Source organism: Pungitius pungitius, unplaced genomic scaffold (assembly GCF_949316345.1).
Source record: "Pungitius pungitius unplaced genomic scaffold, fPunPun2.1 scaffold_24, whole genome shotgun sequence".
Taxonomy (NCBI): Eukaryota; Metazoa; Chordata; class Actinopteri; order Perciformes; family Gasterosteidae; genus Pungitius; species Pungitius pungitius.
In genome coordinates this window covers 924,902-943,102 of record NW_026909886.1, presented here as the reverse complement: position 1 = coordinate 943,102, position 18,201 = coordinate 924,902, and the positions used below count along the sequence as shown (strand labels likewise).

At 45.4% G+C, this 18,201-nt stretch overlaps 38 non-coding genes across 38 annotated transcripts; all 38 read right to left on the bottom strand.

Annotated features, from left to right (window-relative positions):
* Positions 1–249: 249 nt before the first annotated feature.
* On the bottom strand, positions 250–368 carry LOC134118087 (5S ribosomal RNA). Its single transcript, XR_009949644.1, has one exon. It is a non-coding gene; the product is annotated as a 5S ribosomal RNA (ribosomal RNA).
* Positions 369–764: 396 nt separating this feature from the next.
* LOC134118639 (5S ribosomal RNA) lies at positions 765–883 on the bottom strand. Its single transcript, XR_009950199.1, has one exon. It is a non-coding gene; the product is annotated as a 5S ribosomal RNA (ribosomal RNA).
* A 339-nt stretch (positions 884–1,222) lies between these two features.
* Positions 1,223–1,341, bottom strand: LOC134118086 (5S ribosomal RNA). The gene has a single exon (XR_009949643.1). It is a non-coding gene; the product is annotated as a 5S ribosomal RNA (ribosomal RNA).
* Positions 1,342–1,678: 337 nt separating this feature from the next.
* LOC134118085 (5S ribosomal RNA) lies at positions 1,679–1,797 on the bottom strand. Its single transcript, XR_009949642.1, has one exon. It is a non-coding gene; the product is annotated as a 5S ribosomal RNA (ribosomal RNA).
* Positions 1,798–2,136: 339 nt separating this feature from the next.
* On the bottom strand, positions 2,137–2,255 carry LOC134119181 (5S ribosomal RNA). The gene has a single exon (XR_009950743.1). It is a non-coding gene; the product is annotated as a 5S ribosomal RNA (ribosomal RNA).
* Positions 2,256–2,651: 396 nt separating this feature from the next.
* Positions 2,652–2,770, bottom strand: LOC134118084 (5S ribosomal RNA). Its single transcript, XR_009949641.1, has one exon. It is a non-coding gene; the product is annotated as a 5S ribosomal RNA (ribosomal RNA).
* A 339-nt stretch (positions 2,771–3,109) lies between these two features.
* Positions 3,110–3,228, bottom strand: LOC134118082 (5S ribosomal RNA). The gene has a single exon (XR_009949639.1). It is a non-coding gene; the product is annotated as a 5S ribosomal RNA (ribosomal RNA).
* A 396-nt stretch (positions 3,229–3,624) lies between these two features.
* Positions 3,625–3,743, bottom strand: LOC134118709 (5S ribosomal RNA). Its single transcript, XR_009950270.1, has one exon. It is a non-coding gene; the product is annotated as a 5S ribosomal RNA (ribosomal RNA).
* Positions 3,744–4,082: 339 nt separating this feature from the next.
* Positions 4,083–4,201, bottom strand: LOC134118081 (5S ribosomal RNA). Its single transcript, XR_009949638.1, has one exon. It is a non-coding gene; the product is annotated as a 5S ribosomal RNA (ribosomal RNA).
* A 396-nt stretch (positions 4,202–4,597) lies between these two features.
* LOC134118080 (5S ribosomal RNA) lies at positions 4,598–4,716 on the bottom strand. The gene has a single exon (XR_009949637.1). It is a non-coding gene; the product is annotated as a 5S ribosomal RNA (ribosomal RNA).
* A 339-nt stretch (positions 4,717–5,055) lies between these two features.
* On the bottom strand, positions 5,056–5,174 carry LOC134118079 (5S ribosomal RNA). The gene has a single exon (XR_009949636.1). It is a non-coding gene; the product is annotated as a 5S ribosomal RNA (ribosomal RNA).
* A 337-nt stretch (positions 5,175–5,511) lies between these two features.
* Positions 5,512–5,630, bottom strand: LOC134118078 (5S ribosomal RNA). Its single transcript, XR_009949635.1, has one exon. It is a non-coding gene; the product is annotated as a 5S ribosomal RNA (ribosomal RNA).
* Positions 5,631–5,969: 339 nt separating this feature from the next.
* Positions 5,970–6,088, bottom strand: LOC134119179 (5S ribosomal RNA). The gene has a single exon (XR_009950741.1). It is a non-coding gene; the product is annotated as a 5S ribosomal RNA (ribosomal RNA).
* Positions 6,089–6,484: 396 nt separating this feature from the next.
* On the bottom strand, positions 6,485–6,603 carry LOC134118077 (5S ribosomal RNA). Its single transcript, XR_009949634.1, has one exon. It is a non-coding gene; the product is annotated as a 5S ribosomal RNA (ribosomal RNA).
* Positions 6,604–6,942: 339 nt separating this feature from the next.
* Positions 6,943–7,061, bottom strand: LOC134118076 (5S ribosomal RNA). Its single transcript, XR_009949633.1, has one exon. It is a non-coding gene; the product is annotated as a 5S ribosomal RNA (ribosomal RNA).
* A 396-nt stretch (positions 7,062–7,457) lies between these two features.
* On the bottom strand, positions 7,458–7,576 carry LOC134118708 (5S ribosomal RNA). Its single transcript, XR_009950269.1, has one exon. It is a non-coding gene; the product is annotated as a 5S ribosomal RNA (ribosomal RNA).
* Positions 7,577–7,915: 339 nt separating this feature from the next.
* On the bottom strand, positions 7,916–8,034 carry LOC134118075 (5S ribosomal RNA). Its single transcript, XR_009949632.1, has one exon. It is a non-coding gene; the product is annotated as a 5S ribosomal RNA (ribosomal RNA).
* A 396-nt stretch (positions 8,035–8,430) lies between these two features.
* On the bottom strand, positions 8,431–8,549 carry LOC134118074 (5S ribosomal RNA). Its single transcript, XR_009949631.1, has one exon. It is a non-coding gene; the product is annotated as a 5S ribosomal RNA (ribosomal RNA).
* Positions 8,550–8,888: 339 nt separating this feature from the next.
* On the bottom strand, positions 8,889–9,007 carry LOC134118073 (5S ribosomal RNA). The gene has a single exon (XR_009949630.1). It is a non-coding gene; the product is annotated as a 5S ribosomal RNA (ribosomal RNA).
* Positions 9,008–9,404: 397 nt separating this feature from the next.
* LOC134118638 (5S ribosomal RNA) lies at positions 9,405–9,523 on the bottom strand. Its single transcript, XR_009950198.1, has one exon. It is a non-coding gene; the product is annotated as a 5S ribosomal RNA (ribosomal RNA).
* A 339-nt stretch (positions 9,524–9,862) lies between these two features.
* LOC134118071 (5S ribosomal RNA) lies at positions 9,863–9,981 on the bottom strand. Its single transcript, XR_009949628.1, has one exon. It is a non-coding gene; the product is annotated as a 5S ribosomal RNA (ribosomal RNA).
* A 337-nt stretch (positions 9,982–10,318) lies between these two features.
* Positions 10,319–10,437, bottom strand: LOC134118070 (5S ribosomal RNA). Its single transcript, XR_009949627.1, has one exon. It is a non-coding gene; the product is annotated as a 5S ribosomal RNA (ribosomal RNA).
* Positions 10,438–10,776: 339 nt separating this feature from the next.
* LOC134119178 (5S ribosomal RNA) lies at positions 10,777–10,895 on the bottom strand. The gene has a single exon (XR_009950740.1). It is a non-coding gene; the product is annotated as a 5S ribosomal RNA (ribosomal RNA).
* Positions 10,896–11,291: 396 nt separating this feature from the next.
* LOC134118637 (5S ribosomal RNA) lies at positions 11,292–11,410 on the bottom strand. The gene has a single exon (XR_009950197.1). It is a non-coding gene; the product is annotated as a 5S ribosomal RNA (ribosomal RNA).
* Positions 11,411–11,749: 339 nt separating this feature from the next.
* On the bottom strand, positions 11,750–11,868 carry LOC134118069 (5S ribosomal RNA). Its single transcript, XR_009949626.1, has one exon. It is a non-coding gene; the product is annotated as a 5S ribosomal RNA (ribosomal RNA).
* A 337-nt stretch (positions 11,869–12,205) lies between these two features.
* On the bottom strand, positions 12,206–12,324 carry LOC134118068 (5S ribosomal RNA). The gene has a single exon (XR_009949625.1). It is a non-coding gene; the product is annotated as a 5S ribosomal RNA (ribosomal RNA).
* A 339-nt stretch (positions 12,325–12,663) lies between these two features.
* LOC134119177 (5S ribosomal RNA) lies at positions 12,664–12,782 on the bottom strand. Its single transcript, XR_009950739.1, has one exon. It is a non-coding gene; the product is annotated as a 5S ribosomal RNA (ribosomal RNA).
* Positions 12,783–13,178: 396 nt separating this feature from the next.
* LOC134118067 (5S ribosomal RNA) lies at positions 13,179–13,297 on the bottom strand. The gene has a single exon (XR_009949624.1). It is a non-coding gene; the product is annotated as a 5S ribosomal RNA (ribosomal RNA).
* A 396-nt stretch (positions 13,298–13,693) lies between these two features.
* LOC134118066 (5S ribosomal RNA) lies at positions 13,694–13,812 on the bottom strand. The gene has a single exon (XR_009949623.1). It is a non-coding gene; the product is annotated as a 5S ribosomal RNA (ribosomal RNA).
* A 339-nt stretch (positions 13,813–14,151) lies between these two features.
* LOC134118623 (5S ribosomal RNA) lies at positions 14,152–14,270 on the bottom strand. The gene has a single exon (XR_009950183.1). It is a non-coding gene; the product is annotated as a 5S ribosomal RNA (ribosomal RNA).
* Positions 14,271–14,609: 339 nt separating this feature from the next.
* On the bottom strand, positions 14,610–14,728 carry LOC134119176 (5S ribosomal RNA). Its single transcript, XR_009950738.1, has one exon. It is a non-coding gene; the product is annotated as a 5S ribosomal RNA (ribosomal RNA).
* Positions 14,729–15,124: 396 nt separating this feature from the next.
* Positions 15,125–15,243, bottom strand: LOC134118065 (5S ribosomal RNA). The gene has a single exon (XR_009949622.1). It is a non-coding gene; the product is annotated as a 5S ribosomal RNA (ribosomal RNA).
* A 339-nt stretch (positions 15,244–15,582) lies between these two features.
* Positions 15,583–15,701, bottom strand: LOC134118064 (5S ribosomal RNA). The gene has a single exon (XR_009949621.1). It is a non-coding gene; the product is annotated as a 5S ribosomal RNA (ribosomal RNA).
* A 339-nt stretch (positions 15,702–16,040) lies between these two features.
* LOC134119175 (5S ribosomal RNA) lies at positions 16,041–16,159 on the bottom strand. Its single transcript, XR_009950737.1, has one exon. It is a non-coding gene; the product is annotated as a 5S ribosomal RNA (ribosomal RNA).
* A 396-nt stretch (positions 16,160–16,555) lies between these two features.
* LOC134118063 (5S ribosomal RNA) lies at positions 16,556–16,674 on the bottom strand. The gene has a single exon (XR_009949620.1). It is a non-coding gene; the product is annotated as a 5S ribosomal RNA (ribosomal RNA).
* Positions 16,675–17,070: 396 nt separating this feature from the next.
* On the bottom strand, positions 17,071–17,189 carry LOC134118062 (5S ribosomal RNA). Its single transcript, XR_009949619.1, has one exon. It is a non-coding gene; the product is annotated as a 5S ribosomal RNA (ribosomal RNA).
* A 396-nt stretch (positions 17,190–17,585) lies between these two features.
* Positions 17,586–17,704, bottom strand: LOC134118060 (5S ribosomal RNA). Its single transcript, XR_009949617.1, has one exon. It is a non-coding gene; the product is annotated as a 5S ribosomal RNA (ribosomal RNA).
* Positions 17,705–18,043: 339 nt separating this feature from the next.
* LOC134119174 (5S ribosomal RNA) lies at positions 18,044–18,162 on the bottom strand. The gene has a single exon (XR_009950736.1). It is a non-coding gene; the product is annotated as a 5S ribosomal RNA (ribosomal RNA).
* Positions 18,163–18,201: the final 39 nt, after the last annotated feature.

The following is an 18,201-nucleotide window of genomic DNA, read 5'->3' as shown; positions in this document are numbered from 1 at the left end:
ATGCAAAGAAGGCTGTGACATCCTATGCCGAAAATTGGATGGACTAGAGAAGACCCGCCCAGGAGTCCCAGCCAATCGGTGGATGGCCATTGCAGTCCCCGCCACCTCAAATGGCCTGACGATGGTATGGACGTAAGCCACCTTTCATCTTCTTCCTATTGCATCTCTTCTACAATGTGAAATACTTTTTACAATTGTGTAGGTGTACAATCTGCGGCGCTGGGCGGCTTTCGGAGAGAGAAGTGAAAAAGCTTACGGCACCTGGGATTCCCAGGCGGTCTTCCATCCAGGTACTAACCAGGCCCTGCTCTGCTTAGCTTCCGAGATCAGACGAGATCGGGCGGAACCAGAGAGGTATGGCCGTAAGCTGCTTTTGATCTTTTTCCTAATCCTTTAGAACGTGTCAAAGATAATCAGAAAAGTTTCTTTTTCTAAAATTGAAGCAGTTCTTAGGATTGGCAAGAGAGGTTCCTAAAACCTGAAGGTAACTTTACTTTTCTTCACTGGCAATTCTAACATGTTGGGTTAGCACCTGTATTTCAACGGCTAAATTACAAACAAAAGTATGCCAATTGTTAAATGTTGATCAACACTAATTTAGCAACCATGAAACGGAATCAATTTTGATGATATTGTCTAAGTTCCTTATATATCCAACGTTAAAACAACACTAAACATGCATCTCTTCGACAATGTGATGTACTTTTTGTAATTTGTAGGTGTACAATCTGCGGCGCTCGGCGGCTTTCAGAGAGAAGTGAAAAAGCTTACGGCACCTGGGATTCCCAGGCGGTCTTCCATCCAGGTACTAATCAGGCCCTGCTCTGCTTAGCTTCCGAGATCAGACGAGATCGGGCGGAACCAGAGAGGTATGGCCGTAAGCTGCTTTTTATCTTTTTCCTAATCCTTTATAATGCGTCAAAAAATTATGTCACGCCTGCCGTTGGCATCTTTGTGTGGGTTAAATAAGGGTATGCAAAGCAGGCTGTGACATCCTATGCCGAAAATTGGATGGACTAGAGAAGACCCGCCCAGGAGTCCCAGCCAATCGGTGGATGGCCATTGCAGTCCCCGCCACCTCAAATGGCCTGACGATGGTATGGACGTAAGCCACCTTTCATCTTCTTCCTATTGCATCTCTTCTACAATGTGAAATACTTTTTACAATTGTGTAGGTGTACAATCTGCGGCGCTGGGCGGCTTTCGGAGAGAGAAGTGAAAAAGCTTACGGCACCTGGGATTCCCAGGCGGTCTTCCATCCAGGTACTAACCAGGCCCTGCTCTGCTTAGCTTCCGAGATCAGACGAGATCGGGCGGAACCAGAGAGGTATGGCCGTAAGCTGCTTTTTATCTTTTTCCTAATCCTTTATAATGCGTCAAAAAATTATGTCACGCCTGCCGTTGGCATCTTTGTGTGGGTTAAATAAGGGTATGCAAAGAAGGCTGTGACATCCTATGCCGAAAATTGGATGCACTAGAGAAGACCCGCCCAGGAGTCCCAGCCAATCGGTGGATGGCCATTGCAGTCCCCGCCACCTCAAATGGCCTGACGATGGTATGGACGTAAGCGACCTTTCATCTTCTTCCTATTGCATCTCTTCTACAATGTGAAATACTTTTTACAATTGTGTAGGTGTACAATCTGCGGCGCTGGGCGGCTTTCAGAGAGAAGTGAAAAAGCTTACGGCACCTGGGATTCCCAGGCGGTCTTCCATCCAGGTACTAACCAGGCCCTGCTCTGCTTAGCTTCCGAGATCAGACGAGATCGGGCGGAACCAGAGAGGTATGGCCGTAAGCTGCTTTTTATCTTTTTCCTAATCCTTTATAATGCGTCAAAAAATTATGTCACGCCTGCCGTTGGCATCTTTGTGTGGGTTAAATAAGGGTATGCAAAGAAGGCTGTGATATCCTATGCCGAAAATTGGATGGACTAGAGAAGACCCGCCCAGGAGTCCCAGCCAATCGGTGGATGGCCATTGCAGTCCCCGCCACCTCAAATGGCCTGACGATGGTATGGACGTAAGCCACCTTTCATCTTCTTCCTATTGCATCTCTTCTACAATGTGAAATACTTTTTACAATTGTGTAGGTGTACAATCTGCGGCGCTGGGCGGCTTTCGGAGAGAGAAGTGAAAAAGCTTACGGCACCTGGGATTCCCAGGCGGTCTTCCATCCAGGTACTAACCAGGCCCTGCTCTGCTTAGCTTCCGAGATCAGACGAAATCGGGCGGAACTAGAGAGGTATGGCCGTACGCTGCTTTTTATCTTTTTCCTAATCCTTTAAAACGTGTCAAAGATAATCAGAAGAGTTTCTTTTTCTAAAATTGAAGCAGTTCTTAGGATTGGCAAGAGAGGTTCCTAAAACCTGAAGGTAACTTTACTTTTCTTCACTGGCAATTCTAACATGTTGGGTTAGCACCTGTATTTCAACGGCTAAATTACAAACAAAAGTAGGCCAATTGTTAAATGTTGATCAACACTAATTTAGCAACCATGAAACGGAATCAATTTTGATGATATTGTCTAAGTTCCTTATATATCCAACGTTAAAACAACACTAAACATGCATCTCTTCGACAATGTGATATACTTTTTGTAATTTGTAGGTGTACAATCTGCGGCGCTCGGCGGCTTTCAGAGAGAAGTGAAAAAGCTTACGGCACCTGGGATTCCCAGGCGGTCTTCCATCCAGGTACTAACCAGGCCCTGCTCTGCTTAGCTTCCGAGATCAGACGAGATCGGGCGGAACCAGAGAGGTATGGCCGTAAGCTGCTTTTTATCTTTTTCCTAATCCTTTATAATGCGTCAAAAAATTATGTCACGCCTGCCGTTGGCATCTTTGTGTGGGTTAAATAAGGGTATGCAAAGCAGGCTGTGACATCCTATGCCGAAAATTGGATGGACTAGAGAAGACCCGCCCAGGAGTCCCAGCCAATCGGTGGATGGCCATTGCAGTCCCCGCCACCTCAAATGGCCTGACGATGGTATGGACGTAAGCCACCTTTCATCTTCTTCCTATTGCATCTCTTCTACAATGTGAAATACTTTTTACAATTGTGTAGGTGTACAATCTGCGGCGCTGGGCGGCTTTCGGAGAGAGAAGTGAAAAAGCTTACGGCACCTGGGATTCCCAGGCGGTCTTCCATCCAGGTACTAACCAGGCCCTGCTCTGCTTAGCTTCCGAGATCAGACGAGATCGGGCGGAACCAGAGAGGTATGGCCGTAAGCTGCTTTTTATCTTTTTCCTAATCCTTTAGAACGTGTCAAAGATAATCAGAAGAGTTTCTTTTTCTAAAATTGAAGCAGTTCTTAGGATTGGCAAGAGAGGTTCCTAAAACCTGAAGGTAACTTTACTTTTCTTCACTGGCAATTCTAACATGTTGGGTTAGCACCTGTATTTCAACGGCTAAATTACAAACAAAAGTATGCCAATTGTTAAATGTTGATCAACACTAATTTAGCAACCATGAAACGGAATCAATTTTGATGATATTGTCTAAGTTCCTTATATATCCAACGTTAAAACAACACTAAACATGCATCTCTTCGACAATGTGATATACTTTTTGTAATTTGTAGGTGTACAATCTGCGGCGCTCGGCGGCTTTCAGAGAGAAGTGAAAAAGCTTACGGCACCTGGGATTCCTAGGCGGTCTTCCATCCAGGTACTAACCAGGCCCTGCTCTGCTTAGCTTCCGAGATCAGACGAGATCGGGCGGAACCAGAGAGGTATGGCCGTAAGCTGCTTTTTATCTTTTTCCTAATCCTTTATAATGCGTCAAAAAATTATGTCACGCCTGCCGTTGGCATCTTTGTGTGGGTTAAATAAGGGTATGCAAAGAAGGCTGTGACATCCTATGCCGAAAATTGGATGGACTAGAGAAGACCCGCCCAGGAGTCCCAGCCAATCGGTGGATGGCCATTGCAGTCCCCGCCACCTCAAATGGCCTGACGATGGTATGGACGTAAGCCACCTTTCATCTTCTTCCTATTGCATCTCTTCTACAATGTGAAATACTTTTTACAATTGTGTAGGTGTACAATCTGCGGCGCTGGGCGGCTTTCGGAGAGAGAAGTGAAAAAGCTTACGGCACCTGGGATTCCCAGGCGGTCTTCCATCCAGGTACTAACCAGGCCCTGCTCTGCTTAGCTTCCGAGATCAGACGAGATCGGGCGGAACCAGAGAGGTATGGCCGTAAGCTGCTTTTGATCTTTTTCCTAATCCTTTAAAACGTGTCAAAGATAATCAGAAGAGTTTCTTTTTCTAAAATTGAAGCAGTTCTTAGGATTGGCAAGAGAGGTTCCTAAAACCTGAAGGTAACTTTACTTTTCTTCACTGGCAATTCTAACATGTTGGGTTAGCACCTGTATTTCAACGGCTAAATTACAAACAAAAGTAGGCCAATTGTTAAATGTTGATCAACACTAATTTAGCAACCATGAAACGGAATCAATTTTGATGATATTGTCTAAGTTCCTTATATATCCAACGTTAAAACAACACTAAACATGCATCTCTTCGACAATGTGATATACTTTTTGTAATTTGTAGGTGTACAATCTGCGGCGCTCGGCGGCTTTCAGAGAGAAGTGAAAAAGCTTACGGCACCTGGGATTCCCAGGCGGTCTTCCATCCAGGTACTAACCAGGCCCTGCTCTGCTTAGCTTCCGAGATCAGACGAGATCGGGCGGAACCAGAGAGGTATGGCCGTAAGCTGCTTTTTATCTTTTTCCTAATCCTTTATAATGCGTCAAAAAATTATGTCACGCCTGCCGTTGGCATCTTTGTGTGGGTTAAATAAGGGTATGCAAAGCAGGCTGTGACATCCTATGCCGAAAATTGGATGGACTAGAGAAGACCCGCCCAGGAGTCCCAGCCAATCGGTGGATGGCCATTGCAGTCCCCGCCACCTCAAATGGCCTGACGATGGTATGGACGTAAGCCACCTTTCATCTTCTTCCTATTGCATCTCTTCTACAATGTGAAATACTTTTTACAATTGTGTAGGTGTACAATCTGCGGCGCTGGGCGGCTTTCGGAGAGAGAAGTGAAAAAGCTTACGGCACCTGGGATTCCCAGGCGGTCTTCCATCCAGGTACTAACCAGGCCCTGCTCTGCTTAGCTTCCGAGATCAGACGAGATCGGGCGGAACCAGAGAGGTATGGCCGTAAGCTGCTTTTTATCTTTTTCCTAATCCTTTATAATGCGTCAAAAAATTATGTCACGCCTGCCGTTGGCATCTTTGTGTGGGTTAAATAAGGGTATGCAAAGAAGGCTGTGACATCCTATGCCGAAAATTGGATGCACTAGAGAAGACCCGCCCAGGAGTCCCAGCCAATCGGTGGATGGCCATTGCAGTCCCCGCCACCTCAAATGGCCTGACGATGGTATGGACGTAAGCGACCTTTCATCTTCTTCCTATTGCATCTCTTCTACAATGTGAAATACTTTTTACAATTGTGTAGGTGTACAATCTGCGGCGCTGGGCGGCTTTCAGAGAGAAGTGAAAAAGCTTACGGCACCTGGGATTCCCAGGCGGTCTTCCATCCAGGTACTAACCAGGCCCTGCTCTGCTTAGCTTCCGAGATCAGACGAGATCGGGCGGAACCAGAGAGGTATGGCCGTAAGCTGCTTTTTATCTTTTTCCTAATCCTTTATAATGCGTCAAAAAATTATGTCACGCCTGCCGTTGGCATCTTTGTGTGGGTTAAATAAGGGTATGCAAAGAAGGCTGTGATATCCTATGCCGAAAATTGGATGGACTAGAGAAGACCCGCCCAGGAGTCCCAGCCAATCGGTGGATGGCCATTGCAGTCCCCGCCACCTCAAATGGCCTGACGATGGTATGGACGTAAGCCACCTTTCATCTTCTTCCTATTGCATCTCTTCTACAATGTGAAATACTTTTTACAATTGTGTAGGTGTACAATCTGCGGCGCTGGGCGGCTTTCGGAGAGAGAAGTGAAAAAGCTTACGGCACCTGGGATTCCCAGGCGGTCTTCCATCCAGGTACTAACCAGGCCCTGCTCTGCTTAGCTTCCGAGATCAGACGAAATCGGGCGGAACTAGAGAGGTATGGCCGTACGCTGCTTTTTATCTTTTTCCTAATCCTTTAAAACGTGTCAAAGATAATCAGAAGAGTTTCTTTTTCTAAAATTGAAGCAGTTCTTAGGATTGGCAAGAGAGGTTCCTAAAACCTGAAGGTAACTTTACTTTTCTTCACTGGCAATTCTAACATGTTGGGTTAGCACCTGTATTTCAACGGCTAAATTACAAACAAAAGTAGGCCAATTGTTAAATGTTGATCAACACTAATTTAGCAACCATGAAACGGAATCAATTTTGATGATATTGTCTAAGTTCCTTATATATCCAACGTTAAAACAACACTAAACATGCATCTCTTCGACAATGTGATATACTTTTTGTAATTTGTAGGTGTACAATCTGCGGCGCTCGGCGGCTTTCAGAGAGAAGTGAAAAAGCTTACGGCACCTGGGATTCCCAGGCGGTCTTCCATCCAGGTACTAACCAGGCCCTGCTCTGCTTAGCTTCCGAGATCAGACGAGATCGGGCGGAACCAGAGAGGTATGGCCGTAAGCTGCTTTTTATCTTTTTCCTAATCCTTTATAATGCGTCAAAAAATTATGTCACGCCTGCCGTTGGCATCTTTGTGTGGGTTAAATAAGGGTATGCAAAGCAGGCTGTGACATCCTATGCCGAAAATTGGATGGACTAGAGAAGACCCGCCCAGGAGTCCCAGCCAATCGGTGGATGGCCATTGCAGTCCCCGCCACCTCAAATGGCCTGACGATGGTATGGACGTAAGCCACCTTTCATCTTCTTCCTATTGCATCTCTTCTACAATGTGAAATACTTTTTACAATTGTGTAGGTGTACAATCTGCGGCGCTGGGCGGCTTTCGGAGAGAGAAGTGAAAAAGCTTACGGCACCTGGGATTCCCAGGCGGTCTTCCATCCAGGTACTAACCAGGCCCTGCTCTGCTTAGCTTCCGAGATCAGACGAGATCGGGCGGAACCAGAGAGGTATGGCCGTAAGCTGCTTTTTATCTTTTTCCTAATCCTTTAGAACGTGTCAAAGATAATCAGAAGAGTTTCTTTTTCTAAAATTGAAGCAGTTCTTAGGATTGGCAAGAGAGGTTCCTAAAACCTGAAGGTAACTTTACTTTTCTTCACTGGCAATTCTAACATGTTGGGTTAGCACCTGTATTTCAACGGCTAAATTACAACCAAAAGTATGCCAATTGTTAAATGTTGATCAACACTAATTTAGCAACCATGAAACGGAATCAATTTTGATGATATTGTCTAAGTTCCTTATATATCCAACGTTAAAACAACACTAAACATGCATCTCTTCGACAATGTGATATACTTTTTGTAATTTGTAGGTGTACAATCTGCGGCGCTCGGCGGCTTTCAGAGAGAAGTGAAAAAGCTTACGGCACCTGGGATTCCTAGGCGGTCTTCCATCCAGGTACTAACCAGGCCCTGCTCTGCTTAGCTTCCGAGATCAGACGAGATCGGGCGGAACCAGAGAGGTATGGCCGTAAGCTGCTTTTTATCTTTTTCCTAATCCTTTATAATGCGTCAAAAAATTATGTCACGCCTGCCGTTGGCATCTTTGTGTGGGTTAAATAAGGGTATGCAAAGAAGGCTGTGACATCCTATGCCGAAAATTGGATGGACTAGAGAAGACCCGCCCAGGAGTCCCAGCCAATCGGTGGATGGCCATTGCAGTCCCCGCCACCTCAAATGGCCTGACGATGGTATGGACGTAAGCCACCTTTCATCTTCTTCCTATTGCATCTCTTCTACAATGTGAAATACTTTTTACAATTGTGTAGGTGTACAATCTGCGGCGCTGGGCGGCTTTCGGAGAGAGAAGTGAAAAAGCTTACGGCACCTGGGATTCCCAGGCGGTCTTCCATCCAGGTACTAACCAGGCCCTGCTCTGCTTAGCTTCCGAGATCAGACGAGATCGGGCGGAACCAGAGAGGTATGGCCGTAAGCTGCTTTTGATCTTTTTCCTAATCCTTTAAAACGTGTCAAAGATAATCAGAAGAGTTTCTTTTTCTAAAATTGAAGCAGTTCTTAGGATTGGCAAGAGAGGTTCCTAAAACCTGAAGGTAACTTTACTTTTCTTCACTGGCAATTCTAACATGTTGGGTTAGCACCTGTATTTCAACGGCTAAATTACAAACAAAAGTAGGCCAATTGTTAAATGTTGATCAACACTAATTTAGCAACCATGAAACGGAATCAATTTTGATGATATTGTCTAAGTTCCTTATATATCCAACGTTAAAACAACACTAAACATGCATCTCTTCGACAATGTGATATACTTTTTGTAATTTGTAGGTGTACAATCTGCGGCGCTCGGCGGCTTTCAGAGAGAAGTGAAAAAGCTTACGGCACCTGGGATTCCCAGGCGGTCTTCCATCCAGGTACTAACCAGGCCCTGCTCTGCTTAGCTTCCGAGATCAGACGAGATCGGGCGGAACCAGAGAGGTATGGCCGTAAGCTGCTTTTTATCTTTTTCCTAATCCTTTATAATGCGTCAAAAAATTATGTCACGCCTGCCGTTGGCATCTTTGTGTGGGTTAAATAAGGGTATGCAAAGCAGGCTGTGACATCCTATGCCGAAAATTGGATGGACTAGAGAAGACCCGCCCAGGAGTCCCAGCCAATCGGTGGATGGCCATTGCAGTCCCCGCCACCTCAAATGGCCTGACGATGGTATGGACGTAAGCCACCTTTCATCTTCTTCCTATTGCATCTCTTCTACAATGTGAAATACTTTTTACAATTGTGTAGGTGTACAATCTGCGGCGCTGGGCGGCTTTCGGAGAGAGAAGTGAAAAAGCTTACGGCACCTGGGATTCCCAGGCGGTCTTCCATCCAGGTACTAACCAGGCCCTGCTCTGCTTAGCTTCCGAGATCAGACGAGATCGGGCGGAACCAGAGAGGTATGGCCGTAAGCTGCTTTAATATCTTTTTCCTAATCCTTTAGAACGTGTCAAAGATAATCAGAAAAGTTTCTTTTTCTAAAATTGAAGCAGTTCTTAGGATTGGCAAGAGAGGTTCCTAAAACCTGAAGGTAACTTTACTTTTCTTCACTGGCAATTCTAACATGTTGGGTTAGCACCTGTATTTCAACGGCTAAATTACAAACAAAAGTATGCCAATTGTTAAATGTTGATCAACACTAATTTAGCAACCATGAAACGGAATCAATTTTGATGATATTGTCTAAGTTCCTTATATATCCAACGTTAAAACAACACTAAACATGCATCTCTTCGACAATGTGATGTACTTTTTGTAATTTGTAGGTGTACAATCTGCGGCGCTCGGCGGCTTTCAGAGAGAAGTGAAAAAGCTTACGGCACCTGGGATTCCCAGGCGGTCTTCCATCCAGGTACTAATCAGGCCCTGCTCTGCTTAGCTTCCGAGATCAGACGAGATCGGGCGGAACCAGAGAGGTATGGCCGTAAGCTGCTTTTTATCTTTTTCCTAATCCTTTATAATGCGTCAAAAAATTATGTCACGCCTGCCGTTGGCATCTTTGTGTGGGTTAAATAAGGGTATGCAAAGCAGGCTGTGACATCCTATGCCGAAAATTGGATGGACTAGAGAAGACCCGCCCAGGAGTCCCAGCCAATCGGTGGATGGCCATTGCAGTCCCCGCCACCTCAAATGGCCTGACGATGGTATGGACGTAAGCCACCTTTCATCTTCTTCCTATTGCATCTCTTCTACAATGTGAAATACTTTTTACAATTGTGTAGGTGTACAATCTGCGGCGCTGGGCGGCTTTCGGAGAGAGAAGTGAAAAAGCTTACGGCACCTGGGATTCCCAGGCGGTCTTCCATCCAGGTACTAACCAGGCCCTGCTCTGCTTAGCTTCCGAGATCAGACGAGATCGGGCGGAACCAGAGAGGTATGGCCGTAAGCTGCTTTTTATCTTTTTCCTAATCCTTTATAATGCGTCAAAAAATTATGTCACGCCTGCCGTTGGCATCTTTGTGTGGGTTAAATAAGGGTATGCAAAGAAGGCTGTGACATCCTATGCCGAAAATTGGATGCACTAGAGAAGACCCGCCCAGGAGTCCCAGCCAATCGGTGGATGGCCATTGCAGTCCCCGCCACCTCAAATGGCCTGACGATGGTATGGACGTAAGCGACCTTTCATCTTCTTCCTATTGCATCTCTTCTACAATGTGAAATACTTTTTACAATTGTGTAGGTGTACAATCTGCGGCGCTGGGCGGCTTTCAGAGAGAAGTGAAAAAGCTTACGGCACCTGGGATTCCCAGGCGGTCTTCCATCCAGGTACTAACCAGGCCCTGCTCTGCTTAGCTTCCGAGATCAGACGAGATCGGGCGGAACCAGAGAGGTATGGCCGTAAGCTGCTTTTTATCTTTTTCCTAATCCTTTATAATGCGTCAAAAAATTATGTCACGCCTGCCGTTGGCATCTTTGTGTGGGTTAAATAAGGGTATGCAAAGAAGGCTGTGATATCCTATGCCGAAAATTGGATGGACTAGAGAAGACCCGCCCAGGAGTCCCAGCCAATCGGTGGATGGCCATTGCAGTCCCCGCCACCTCAAATGGCCTGACGATGGTATGGACGTAAGCCACCTTTCATCTTCTTCCTATTGCATCTCTTCTACAATGTGAAATACTTTTTACAATTGTGTAGGTGTACAATCTGCGGCGCTGGGCGGCTTTCGGAGAGAGAAGTGAAAAAGCTTACGGCACCTGGGATTCCCAGGCGGTCTTCCATCCAGGTACTAACCAGGCCCTGCTCTGCTTAGCTTCCGAGATCAGACGAAATCGGGCGGAACTAGAGAGGTATGGCCGTACGCTGCTTTTTATCTTTTTCCTAATCCTTTAAAACGTGTCAAAGATAATCAGAAGAGTTTCTTTTTCTAAAATTGAAGCAGTTCTTAGGATTGGCAAGAGAGGTTCCTAAAACCTGAAGGTAACTTTACTTTTCTTCACTGGCAATTCTAACATGTTGGGTTAGCACCTGTATTTCAACGGCTAAATTACAAACAAAAGTATGCCAATTGTTAAATGTTGATCAACACTAATTTAGCAACCATGAAACGGAATCAATTTTGATGATATTGTCTAAGTTCCTTATATATCCAACGTTAAAACAACACTAAACATGCATCTCTTCGACAATGTGATGTACTTTTTGTAATTTGTAGGTGTACAATCTGCGGCGCTCGGCGGCTTTCAGAGAGAAGTGAAAAAGCTTACGGCACCTGGGATTCCCAGGCGGTCTTCCATCCAGGTACTAATCAGGCCCTGCTCTGCTTAGCTTCCGAGATCAGACGAGATCGGGCGGAACCAGAGAGGTATGGCCGTAAGCTGCTTTTTATCTTTTTCCTAATCCTTTATAATGCGTCAAAAAATTATGTCACGCCTGCCGTTGGCATCTTTGTGTGGGTTAAATAAGGGTATGCAAAGCAGGCTGTGACATCCTATGCCGAAAATTGGATGGACTAGAGAAGACCCGCCCAGGAGTCCCAGCCAATCGGTGGATGGCCATTGCAGTCCCCGCCACCTCAAATGGCCTGACGATGGTATGGACGTAAGCCACCTTTCATCTTCTTCCTATTGCATCTCTTCTACAATGTGAAATACTTTTTACAATTGTGTAGGTGTACAATCTGCGGCGCTGGGCGGCTTTCGGAGAGAGAAGTGAAAAAGCTTACGGCACCTGGGATTCCCAGGCGGTCTTCCATCCAGGTACTAACCAGGCCCTGCTCTGCTTAGCTTCCGAGATCAGACGAGATCGGGCGGAACCAGAGAGGTATGGCCGTAAGCTGCTTTTTATCTTTTTCCTAATCCTTTATAATGCGTCAAAAAATTATGTCACGCCTGCCGTTGGCATCTTTGTGTGGGTTAAATAAGGGTATGCAAAGAAGGCTGTGACATCCTATGCCGAAAATTGGATGGACTAGAGAAGACCCGCCCAGGAGTCCCAGCCAATCGGTGGATGGCCATTGCAGTCCCCGCCACCTCAAATGGCCTGACGATGGTATGGACGTAAGCGACCTTTCATCTTCTTCCTATTGCATCTCTTCTACAATGTGAAATACTTTTTACAATTGTGTAGGTGTACAATCTGCGGCGCTGGGCGGCTTTCAGAGAGAAGTGAAAAAGCTTACGGCACCTGGGATTCCCAGGCGGTCTTCCATCCAGGTACTAACCAGGCCCTGCTCTGCTTAGCTTCCGAGATCAGACGAGATCGGGCGGAACCAGAGAGGTATGGCCGTAAGCTGCTTTTTATCTTTTTCCTAATCCTTTATAATGCGTCAAAAAATTATGTCACGCCTGCCGTTGGCATCTTTGTGTGGGTTAAATAAGGGTATGCAAAGAAGGCTGTGATATCCTATGCCGAAAATTGGATGGACTAGAGAAGACCCGCCCAGGAGTCCCAGCCAATCGGTGGATGGCCATTGCAGTCCCCGCCACCTCAAATGGCCTGACGATGGTATGGACGTAAGCCACCTTTCATCTTCTTCCTATTGCATCTCTTCTACAATGTGAAATACTTTATACAATTGTGTAGGTGTACAATCTGCGGCGCTGGGCGGCTTTCGGAGAGAGAAGTGAAAAAGCTTACGGCACCTGGGATTCCCAGGCGGTCTTCCATCCAGGTACTAACCAGGCCCTGCTCTGCTTAGCTTCCGAGATCAGACGAAATCGGGCGGAACTAGAGAGGTATGGCCGTACGCTGCTTTTTATCTTTTTCCTAATCCTTTAAAACGTGTCAAAGATAATCAGAAGAGTTTCTTTTTCTAAAATTGAAGCAGTTCTTAGGATTGGCAAGAGAGGTTCCTAAAACCTGAAGGTAACTTTACTTTTCTTCACTGGCAATTCTAACATGTTGGGTTAGCACCTGTATTTCAACGGCTAAATTACAAACAAAAGTATGCCAATTGTTAAATGTTGATCAACACTAATTTAGCAACCATGAAACGGAATCAATTTTGATGATATTGTCTAAGTTCCTTATATATCCAACGTTAAAACAACACTAAACATGCATCTCTTCGACAATGTGATGTACTTTTTGTAATTTGTAGGTGTACAATCTGCGGCGCTCGGCGGCTTTCAGAGAGAAGTGAAAAAGCTTACGGCACCTGGGATTCCCAGGCGGTCTTCCATCCAGGTACTAACCAGGCCCTGCTCTGCTTAGCTTCCGAGATCAGACGAGATCGGGCGGAACCAGAGAGGTATGGCCGTAAGCTGCTTTTTATCTTTTTCCTAATCCTTTAAAACGTGTCAAAGATAATCAGAAGAGTTTCTTTTTCTAAAATTGAAGCAGTTCTTAGGATTGGCAAGAGAGGTTCCTAAAACCTGAAGGTAACTTTACTTTTCTTCACTGGCAATTCTAACATGTTGGGTTAGCACCTGTATTTCAACGGCTAAATTACAAACAAAAGTATGCCAATTGTTAAATGTTGATCAACACTAATTTAGCAACCATGAAACGGAATCAATTTTGATGATATTGTCTAAGTTCCTTATAAATCCAACGTTAAAACAACACTAAACATGCATCTCTTCGACAACGTGATATACTTTTTGTAATTTGTAGGTGTACAATCTGCGGCGCTCGGCGGCTTTCAGAGAGAAGTGAAAAAGCTTACGGCACCTGGGATTCCCAGGCGGTCTTCCATCCAGGTACTAACCAGGCCCTGCTCTGCTTAGCTTCCGAGATCAGACGAGATCGGGCGGAACCAGAGAGGTATGGCCGTAAGCTGCTTTTTATCTTTTTCCTAATCCTTTATAATGCGTCAAAAAATTATGTCACGCCTGCCATTGGCATCTTTGTGTGGGTTAAATAAGGGTATGCAAAGCAGGCTGTGACATCCTATGCCGAAAATTGGATGGACTAGAGAAGACCCGCCCAGGAGTCCCAGCCAATCGGTGGATGGCCATTGCAGTCCCCGCCACCTCAAATGGCCTGACGATGGTATGGACGTAAGCCACCTTTCATCTTCTTCCTATTGCATCTCTTCTACAATGTGAAATACTTTTTACAATTGTGTAGGTGTACAATCTGCGGCGCTGGGCGGCTTTCGGAGAGAGAAGTGAAAAAGCTTACGGCACCTGGGATTCCCAGGCGGTCTTCCATCCAGGTACTATCCAGGCCCTGCTCTGCTTAGCTTCCGAGATCAGACGAGATCGGGCGGAACCAGAGAGGTATGGCCGTAAGCTGCTTTTTATCTTTTTCCTAATCCTTTATAATGCGTCAAAAAATTATGTCACGCCTGCCGTTGGCATCTTTGTGTGGGTTAAATAAGGGTATGCAAAGAAGGCTGTGACATCCTATGCCGAAAATTGGATGGACTAGAGAAGACCCGCCCAGGAGTCCCAGCCAATCGGTGGATGGCCATTGCAGTCCCCGCCACCTCAAATGGCCTGACGATGGTATGGACATAAGCCACCTTTCATCTTCTTCCTATTGCATCTCTTCTACAATGTGAAATACTTTTTACAATTGTGTGGGTGTACAATCTGCGGCGCTGGGCGGCTTTCGGAGAGAGAAGTGAAAAAGCTTACGGCACCTGGGATTCCCAGGCGGTCTTCCATCCAGGTACTAACCAGGCCCTGCTCTGCTTAGCTTCCGAGATCAGACGAAATCGGGCGGAACTAGAGAGGTATGGCCGTACGCTGCTTTTTATCTTTTTCCTAATCCTTTAAAACGTGTCAAAGATAATCAGAAGAGTTTCTTTTTCTAAAATTGAAGCAGTTCTTAGGATTGGCAAGAGAGGTTCCTAAAACCTGAAGGTAACTTTACTTTTCTTCACTGGCAATTCTAACATGTTGGGTTAGCACCTGTATTTCAACGGCTAAATTACAAACAAAAGTATGCCAATTGTTAAATGTTGATCAACACTAATTTAGCAACCATGAAACGGAATCAATTTTGATGATATTGTCTAAGTTCCTTATATATCCAACGTTAAAACAACACTAAACATGCATCTCTTCGACAATGTGATGTACTTTTTGTAATTTGTAGGTGTACAATCTGCGGCGCTCGGCGGCTTTCAGAGAGAAGTGAAAAAGCTTACGGCACCTGGGATTCCCAGGCGGTCTTCCATCCAGGTACTAACCAGGCCCTGCTCTGCTTAGCTTCCGAGATCAGACGAGATCGGGCGGAACCAGAGAGGTATGGCCGTAAGCTGCTTTTTATCTTTTTCCTAATCCTTTATAATGCGTCAAAAAATTATGTCACGCCTGCCGTTGGCATCTTTGTGTGGGTTAAATAAGGGTATGCAAAGCAGGCTGTGACATCCTATGCCGAAAATTGGATGGACTAGAGAAGACCCGCCCAGGAGTCCCAGCCAATCGGTGGATGGCCATTGCAGTCCCCGCCACCTCAAATGGCCTGACGATGGTATGGACGTAAGCCACCTTTCATCTTCTTCCTATTGCATCTCTTCTACAATGTGAAATACTTTTTACAATTGTGTAGGTGTACAATCTGCGGCGCTGGGCGGCTTTCGGAGAGAGAAGTGAAAAAGCTTACGGCACCTGGGATTCCCAGGCGGTCTTCCATCCAGGTACTAACCAGGCCCTGCTCTGCTTAGCTTCCGAGATCAGACGAGATCGGGCGGAACCAGAGAGGTATGGCCGTAAGCTGCTTTTTATCTTTTTCCTAATCCTTTATAATGCGTCAAAAAATTATGTCACGCCTGCCGTTGGCATCTTTGTGTGGGTTAAATAAGGGTATGCAAAGAAGGCTGTGACATCCTATGCCGAAAATTGGATGGACTAGAGAAGACCCGCCCAGGAGTCCCAGCCAATCGGTGGATGGCCATTGCAGTCCCCGCCACCTCAAATGGCCTGACGATGGTATGGACATAAGCCACCTTTCATCTTCTTCCTATTGCATCTCTTCTACAATGTGAAATACTTTTTACAATTGTGTGGGTGTACAATCTGCGGCGCTGGGCGGCTTTCGGAGAGAGAAGTGAAAAAGCTTACGGCACCTGGGATTCCCAGGCGGTCTTCCATCCAGGTACTAACCAGGCCCTGCTCTGCTTAGCTTCCGAGATCAGACGAAATCGGGCGGAACTAGAGAGGTATGGCCGTACGCTGCTTTTTATCTTTTTCCTAATCCTTTAAAACGTGTCAAAGATAATCAGAAGAGTTTCTTTTTCTAAAATTGAAGCAGTTCTTAGGATTGGCAAGAGAGGTTCCTAAAACCTGAAGGTAACTTTACTTTTCTTCACTGGCAATTCTAACATGTTGGGTTAGCACCTGTATTTCAACGGCTAAATTACAAACAAAAGTATGCCAATTGTTAAATGTTGATCAACACTAATTTAGCAACCATGAAACGGAATCAATTTTGATGATATTGTCTAAGTTCCTTATATATCCAACGTTAAAACAACACTAAACATGCATCTCTTCGACAATGTGATGTACTTTTTGTAATTTGTAAGTGTACAATCTGCGGCGCTCGGCGGCTTTCAGAGAGAAGTGAAAAAGCTTACGGCACCTGGGATTCCCAGGCGGTCTTCCATCCAGGTACTAACCAGGCCCTGCTCTGCTTAGCTTCCGAGATCAGACGAGATCGGGCGGAACCAGAGAGGTATGGCCGTAAGCTGCTTTTTATCTTTTTCCTAATCCTTTAAAACGTGTCAAAGATAATCAGAAGAGTTTCTTTTTCTAAAATTGAAGCAGTTCTTAGGATTGGCAAGAGAGGTTCCTAAAACCTGAAGGTAACTTTACTTTTCTTCACTGGCAATTCTAACATGTTGGGTTAGCACCTGTATTTCAACGGCTAAATTACAAACAAAAGTATGCCAATTGTTAAATGTTGATCAACACTAATTTAGCAACCATGAAACGGAATCAATTTTGATGATATTGTCTAAGTTCCTTATATATCCAACGTTAAAACAACACTAAACATGCATCTCTTCGACAACGTGATATACTTTTTGTAATTTGTAGGTGTACAATCTGCGGCGCTCGGCGGCTTTCAGAGAGAAGTGAAAAAGCTTACGGCACCTGGGATTCCCAGGCGGTCTTCCATCCAGGTACTAACCAGGCCCTGCTCTGCTTAGCTTCCGAGATCAGACGAGATCGGGCGGAACCAGAGAGGTATGGCCGTAAGCTGCTTTTTATCTTTTTCCTAATCCTTTAAAACGTGTCAAAGATAATCAGAAGAGTTTCTTTTTCTAAAATTGAAGCAGTTCTTAGGATTGGCAAGAGAGGTTCCTAAAACCTGAAGGTAACTTTACTTTTCTTCACTGGCAATTCTAACATGTTGGGTTAGCACCTGTATTTCAACGGCTAAATTACAAACAAAAGTATGCCAATTGTTAAATGTTGATCAACACTAATTTAGCAACCATGAAACGGAATCAATTTTGATGATATTGTCTAAGTTCCTTATATATCCAACGTTAAAACAACACTAAACATGCATCTCTTCGACAACGTGATATACTTTTTGTAATTTGTAGGTGTACAATCTGCGGCGCTCGGCGGCTTTCAGAGAGAAGTGAAAAAGCTTACGGCACCTGGGATTCCCAGGCGGTCTTCCATCCAGGTACTAACCAGGCCCTGCTCTGCTTAGCTTCCGAGATCAGACGAGATCGGGCGGAACCAGAGAGGTATGGCCGTAAGCTGCTTTTTATCTTTTTCCTAATCCTTTATAATGCGTCAAAAAATTATGTCACGCCTGCCGTTGGCATCTTTGTGTGGGTTAAATAAGGGTATGCAAAGAATGCTGTGACATCCTATGCCGAAAATTGGATGGACTAGAGAAGACCCGCCCAGGAGTCCCAGCCAATCGGTGGATGGCCATTGCAGTCCCCGCCACCTCAAATGGCCTGACGATGGTATGGACGTAAGCCACCTTTCATCTTCTTCCTATTGCATCTCTTCTACAATGTGAAATACTTTTTACAATTGTGTGGGTGTACAATCTGCGGCGCTGGGCGGCTTTCGGAGAGAGAAGTGAAAAAGCTTACGGCACCTGGGATTCCCAGGCGGTCTTCCATCCAGGTACTAACCAGGCCCTGCTCTGCTTAGCTTCCGAGATCAGACGAAATCGGGCGGAACTAGAGAGGTATGGCCGTACGCTGCTTTTTATCTTTTTCCTAATCCTTTAAAACGTGTCAA